The sequence below is a fragment of the Lycium ferocissimum genome, chromosome 5 (assembly GCF_029784015.1).
Source record: "Lycium ferocissimum isolate CSIRO_LF1 chromosome 5, AGI_CSIRO_Lferr_CH_V1, whole genome shotgun sequence".
Classification (NCBI taxonomy): domain Eukaryota; kingdom Viridiplantae; phylum Streptophyta; class Magnoliopsida; order Solanales; family Solanaceae; genus Lycium; species Lycium ferocissimum.
In genome coordinates this window covers 16,141,623-16,148,774 of record NC_081346.1, presented here as the reverse complement: position 1 = coordinate 16,148,774, position 7,152 = coordinate 16,141,623, and the positions used below count along the sequence as shown (strand labels likewise).

The 7,152-nt window shown below is 32.9% G+C and overlaps 1 pseudogene; it reads right to left on the bottom strand.

Moving 5' to 3' along the window:
• Positions 1 to 1,034: 1,034 nt before the first annotated feature.
• Positions 1,035 to 3,054, bottom strand: LOC132056219 (bidirectional sugar transporter SWEET10-like; annotated as a pseudogene).
• Positions 3,055 to 7,152: the final 4,098 nt, after the last annotated feature.

The window sequence follows — 7,152 nt, the reverse complement described above, 5'->3', positions numbered from 1 at the left end:
GATTCATGGTCATGTAAATATTTTATAAATTTACTCAATTAAAGTCATATTTAATTTAACATTCATGAAAGAAAAAAAATCTAAAGTAATTGCTAATCCATTGTACTTCCGTAAGGCCAAACGACCATATATGTATGTATTTGGGAATTGAGAATTTGAGATTGATCTTTTAGAAAAGTGTAGGATGCCGTCAAAGCCGTTCGAAGGTCTTTACTTTTTAATTCCTTTTAGCTAAGCATTTTTCTTTTTTTGGAAGCAAAGCATCCTAATAAAGAAAAGTGTAGATTTTAATATTGTCTTTTTTATTTTATGCTTAGAAACAAATTTGTGGGACCAATGAGTCCACTTGTCAAATAGTAGACAAATTCCTGGTAGTACTGCAAGAAAAACAATACAAAATAGACCTTTAACGCAATGATTGGATAATATTTTTTATTGCTAATAATAAAAAGAGAATCTAGCTAACACAGCCAGCCGTTTTTCTAAGTAGGCGTTTGGCCATGAGTTTTGAAACCATGATTTTAAATTAGCGGACATGCGTTTTTACGCATTGTTTGAAATCATGTGTTTAATTTTTTTAAATATAAAATTTAATTCATAAGTTTATATTTTGTAAAAATAAAGATCCATAAATTGGTAGATATTTTTAATAATTACCCCCATCAATCATTTATCACTTTCATTAACTTCCACCAAATTTTATTTATGTCTACCAACCTTTTAATTTTGTAAAAAAAGACCCATAGTTTAATTTTATTTATTGAACTAAAATTTGATCAATTGATGTTGTATTTTTAGAAAAGTCTTCTAATATTAATTTTGAGCCTGTTGTTATGAATTAGCTTATTAATTTTGTTATGAACTGTGACTTGCTCATTTGGTAAGATTGTATAAGAACTAAGAATGTTTTGATAGTTTTCACAACTTGTGGGATTTTTATGTTTATAAGAGAAAATACTTCTTAAAATATTCAAATTGCATGTCCAAACATGGTTTCAAATCATGGTTTGAAACCATGTCCAAATGGGGCCTAAAAGTATCAAGACGAGCATTTTATCTTTCTGAGTACATTACAAGAGAAAGCTTACAAGTAAGAATTAACAAGTGTACAAGCACATTAGGATTAGGAAATTAACTCAAAGGAAAGGAATGGCAATTAATCTGTGCAATGCTGCACTGAGATCAATGCCAAATCCACAAGTGAAAATTCTACTACTACTGCTGCTATATCTTAAACTTCCACAGTTTGCAGCTTGGGTGTGTTTTCTACATTAACTGCTTTAACTACACACTTAGTATCATGCGGACACGTCGCTAAGTTCGCTTTATCTGAGCAAACCAGTAAACCAAGTTTCACAATATCAATAATTTGTTCCTGTGTGAGTTCTGGAAGTTTCTTATTATTGTTCTCATCCATCACAATGACTGCAGGCTTTTGCATTTCTGGAAGTTTCTGCTCTTTTAAGACGGCCTCTCTTTTTTGCTGTATATTGCATACAGAACCATTTGGAGTATACCAAAGATGAATCCCAACACGTTTGGAGCCTATAAACATAACAAGGAAAGTAATTAAGATTTACATTGATAAGATACAGGATACAAGAAGTGGTATGATCTTGATCCTGGAACTTACCGCTATGTTAATGTCATTTAGTAAAAGACCGTAGAAGAACCACATGACGGCACTTAATGTCAGAAAAACCGATAAAAGTAATGGCATGTATTCCACACTTTTTGTTTTGATGACTTTTCTCTGCATGAAATGAGAAAAATTGAGAATTAAATTCAAACAAAGCCAAAAAAAGTAAATTAAAAGACACGTCTATATAAATTTCAATGAATAAATAAGCGAATAATTTGAACGTAAAAAGCTCACCACGATGCCTAAGGGAGCTACAAACACACATAAGGAGAACACAAGACAAATCCATCCAACCACTTGTCCACGAACGGCTCCTTTAAATAGCAATTGAGTAACCAAGATTATTGCACCAAATCCACCCACCACTGATAACAGGAGCATCTTTACAGTTTGGACCTGTGAAGAATTACTTATAAACATCAGACTTGTATGTTCTTCCTTTAGTCCGAATAGGTTAGAAAAACAAAGAACTCCCCTAATGAGAAAAATAGGGGATATCTTTTTAATCCTTACCCGTGACTTCTTTGGTGCGTAGAAAAGGTAAACACCAACATAGATAGTCTCAATGAAGACACCAAATGAGTTTATGGTGATGAGAAGGGTCGTGTTGGTCTTCAAAAATGCATAGTATATCCAAAGCATGGAGCTAAAGAGAGCAACCACATATGGAATTGACTGATACCCTTCGGTTGATTTCTTCTTGTAAATCTTATAAAACGTGGGTCTACAAGTGTGATAAATGGCGTTAGTTAAATTATAAGCCGAATATACAAAAAATTTAAGTAAATGGAGACTCACATTGGAGAAAGGAACACAATGAACGAGACAATGTTACCTGCAAATTGCAAAAGAAAAAAAAAAGGACGATGAATTTAAACACATGCAACACTTTGAATCTATTTTCAGAAAACACTAATGTAATTTAGCTAGGAGAAAAGAGGCTCGTGTTAAACAAGCTCTACATAAATTACTGAGAATTTTCGTAATTTGACATTCCAAAACATTTTTTGGGAAGATTACGAAACAAATTAAATATGTTTATCAAATATTAAGAAAAAGCACTTCTTAAATAAATTTGCGGCAAACACAAACTCTTGCTCTCTGAAAAGCTATTTTAATAAATATGTTTTTCAAAATAAACTATTTGAGAAGATTAGACCAAACAAAGTAGTACTTAGTATTAAGAAATCCAATAAGAATATTTAGCAATGAATAAGCAAGAAGGAGAAAAAAGGTATATTTACCAAGGACACCAAAAACAAAAGCCCAATGACCAGATATACCAGCCATCTGTTTTTTATGTTTCTGGATAAAGAGTTGCAAATTTCTAGCACTGTCTCTCACCCACAAAGCTGGAGTTGCAAAAGACAAGTAAAGTTTTCTACTTGGTTTAGTTGGCTGTGAAATGAGGAGGGCTTGATTCACATATTTATACAGGCAAGGAATGGGCAAGTAGCTAGGTGCAATAGTGAAAGATCCTTAATTATTTCTATTTTATTTTTTAAAAGAAATATTTAATGAAAGTGCTGTGGCAATATCATCAAAATTTAAGGGTCCCAGGGCGTTTCTTTATTATGTCATCTCCCAATCCTTAGGAGCACTAAGGCTTCCAACTCATACATGCTTTATTTTTTGAATGTGTTTGATTCTCTTTTATATATTGTCTGTACGAAATGAACCCAAATTAGCAACCTAAAAGAAAAATAGTCCAAAAATTGGTGGAGGGACCAATTAATAAAGCCTTCAATTTGCATCAATAATTTGAGAAGATCAATTTGTGCAATGGCTGATGAATTTAGGATATGCTTCGCTTTGATCATTTGCTTTAGTTAGGGTTATCTTGTCCTAGTGGGGTGTCATTTATCTGTATATAGTGTACTACTATGAAATTAAATGGATCCAATTTTATCTATGTTTCTTTTTTGTTGCTAGATTTCTAAATGCTTGTGAGTTGTGACATGTTTAGCTTAACATGATGCTTGGATTTTGGCTTCAATTGATTCCAACTCTGCGAAAAAATTGAACATTCAGCCCAAAAATTTAGATTAACTGGTCCTAGAGGGATCCGGCTCCTCTCCATTTCTCTTCTTTTCATTTTCCCCAAGTTGTAGCTTAGATTAAGGACACATGACATAGGTTAAATTAATGGTTATGATTTAATTGACTAAAATAAAGCTCTAACCATGGTTTTCTTTTCTTTCTCTTACCCTGTATTTAATATAAACCCTTGCAGTTACGTTACAACTTCTATTTGCATTTTTTCTTTTGTTCTCCTTAAATCCCAGTGTCTTATAGTACTTTGTTTTAGCAAGAAATACTAAAAAAAAAAAAAAGAAGGAAATTGAAAGAAAAAGACAAGTCTGTTCTGATTGCAGTAATGAGCGATTTAACAAGTGATTAATTGGGACCATGAGCCATTTTTCCTAAAGATAATTCTACAGGAGATTAATTAAGTCCGTGAGCCCACTGAGATTTAAGGAAAACAAAAGAAAACTAATGGGGTAAAACTGTGGGGAAAAAATAGGAAGAGAGAGAGAAAAGTTTTAATAAATTTATTTATGGACAAGTTATAAATTATCTAAACTATAGTTAGAGCTTTGTTTTAGTCAATTGAATCATAGCCATTAATTTTAACCTATGCCATGTGTCCAAAATTTTGGGAAAATGGAGAGAAAGGAAATGAAAAGGAGCCCGGTAGAGTAGCCCTCGATATTAATTAGAAGTTTATAAGAATACCAGAGATAAAAAACATTACCTGCCTATATGTATTCACAAAATTCGCCCGTATACACAACAAAGCTTTGTATATTGTATACTTTTGGGGTATACAATTCACATAATTATATACCCCGAAGGTATGCAACAACAAGAATAGTTTGGATCGCACTGTTATATATTATTAAGGTATACAATATTTACTTTTATATTCGAAAGATATACAACGTACATACTTACTGAGCATTTTGTGAATATTTTTACTAAATAATAAGTATGAAAAGTGTAATATTTTTTTTTATAACAGATACTTTCGGTACCTTCATAGCATTCCCGTTAATTTCCTACTAATTATCTCCTCCGCAAACTCTACCACAATCAATGTGAGATATGTGTATTATCTAACAAACCCAACTCACAACCTGTTATGTTGAAAGAGGCAAACCCGAAAATAAAGAACACCAAATTTTATCGTGGAAAATCCTTCAAATTGAAGGTGAAAACAGCGGTAAAATTTGGTATTCTTTATTTTCGGGCTTGCTGTTTCAACATAACAAGTGGTATTAGGGCGAGGTTCAAGCTTTCAAGGCAGGTTTTTTTTTTTTTTTTTTTTTTTTTAAATTTCCGCCGTATGGTGGCACAACCTTTTATAACACCAATAAGGGATTACAAAGAATAGGGGGACAACAAGTCCAACCCTAATTACAGAACAAGCTAGAGAATAAACTATCTAAATCACAACTTTACAAGTTTTGCACAACATATACAAAGGTTCAAGGCAGGTTCAGTTCTAGCCACAACCTATTTGACGGTAATCATGATTTTTGTTGAAGAAATTTAACCCAAGTGCAACTCCATGTTGAGACAAAGACTTTGTGGAGATGTTTTAGGTTCAACCCGTTGAGTGGTTTCCATTAATTAGATGAAGATTTAACTCGTTGAAGAATATGAGAAGAAGATGGATCACGTTCATTTTGTCAGAAAATTCAAGTCAAGGGTGGAGAATCGTTAGGTGTTTGCCCTGATTTTCTTACCATATTCGGTTTTCCTATCTTGTGAAGGAAAGGGAAACATATTTACCATAATTGGTTTTTCGTTTTCCTAAAAGGAAATTTTAAATCTCTCATATTTGGCTAATCCCTTTTCTTGAAGGAAAAACTTTTGGACCTCTATAACTTGAGGATAGTTCCTTCTCATTTAGTAGCACCCATAATTAATGTAGCCTTAAGGGCTTTAAGAGTTTTTTCCTTCTTTTAGGGGGGGAATTTGTGATAGTGTAAACCTATTTTTTCTGAGTAAATTTTGTGAGGTTAAATCTATAAACATTTTGTACTTTCTTTTATATAGCGTATTGTTCATCTCCGCCTGTAGATGTAAGGGGATTGACCGAACCACGTTAAACTATTGTGTCTATTTTGGCATATTACTCTTTTGTTGTCTAATTTATAGTCTTTCGTGGTTTGTTTTGTTAGCTTCTGCATGACACCTAGTTATTTCGATCCTAACATGTGGTATCAGAGCCAGGTCCATCTCAATCATTATTTTCGATGTTGTGCCCCCATCATATATTATCCACGCTCCATATGTCTAGGAATAGGAGACCTCTTTATATGGTCTTGGACAATCCTCCCCTCATGAACTAGCTTTTGGGGTTGAGTTAGACCCAAGGTTAATTTCTTATACACCACAACCAACAAATAAGCCGTTCATACATGAAAAAGAAAATCTCAATTTTTTTTTTCTTATCAAAGTATTAGCTGGCCATCTCTTTTTCTCCTCTTGCATGAAATTCATTTTTTTGGCCTAGATTTTTTTTTTTTTTTTTTTTTTGACAAAAGTTGACAACAACCGTTTAAACTTTAAGGTCTTGTGGCTACTGTTCTACCAAATTCAAGAGCCACTACGTATCTCATGAATTATGCTTGTAATAATGATTGAAACCAAGGTATTTTTATTTTTAAGCCATCTTCTGCTCTAATTGTAATTGGTGCATATATTTGTGGAACGTGTTGCATGCAATATTGCTGCGGACCTTATAAATAAAAGTTGTAAAGGCTGCTGCCACTTCTAACGTTCCTGATTTAGTCTTACTACTATAATAACACCACTACCATATGTACCCATCGCTTGCCTGATTTGAGTTAATGCAAAAAGTAATAAGTAGAAAATAAGAAAAAAAGGATCATGCAAAGTAAAGAGACATTATTATGACTGAAAAGGGTCTCATCAATTGTAAAGTAACATTAAAAAAATTGAGAGATTAAGATCCAAAGATGAATTCTCAAGTCCTCCAGATTGCGTGGAGAACTAAAATTTTCATACTTTATGTTATAATGAATTAATGGTCCTCGCCCGCCCCGTTCCCGCAAATACAGACGCAAAGGATGCATCGTTTCTCTAGGTAGAATTATTCCAAGTATTTCAGCCGAAACATCTATGTACATTTTTTATTTACTCATGATTTGGTTTAGTCTACCAAATCAGATATTGGAGAGGGCCTGGTTTAAATTTTCGCTGCACAAATTCAGATTTAATTGAGCTCCAGTACGATCATATCGGACGCCAAATGAAAAACCAGGCCCAAAATAGTCTAGAGTTTGATATAAAACAAATATCAATTTCTGATGCACGTTGTTGTAGACTTTTAAATGCCTGGTGCACTAGGGGTACGTTTTACCTAGTATGAGGTGAAGCCTAAACTTCGAGACATGAGATGTATGCCCCACACATCTTTAAATCTCACTAATATTACATTAAAATTATATAATTTAAAAATAAAATAAATTGTTGAAAAA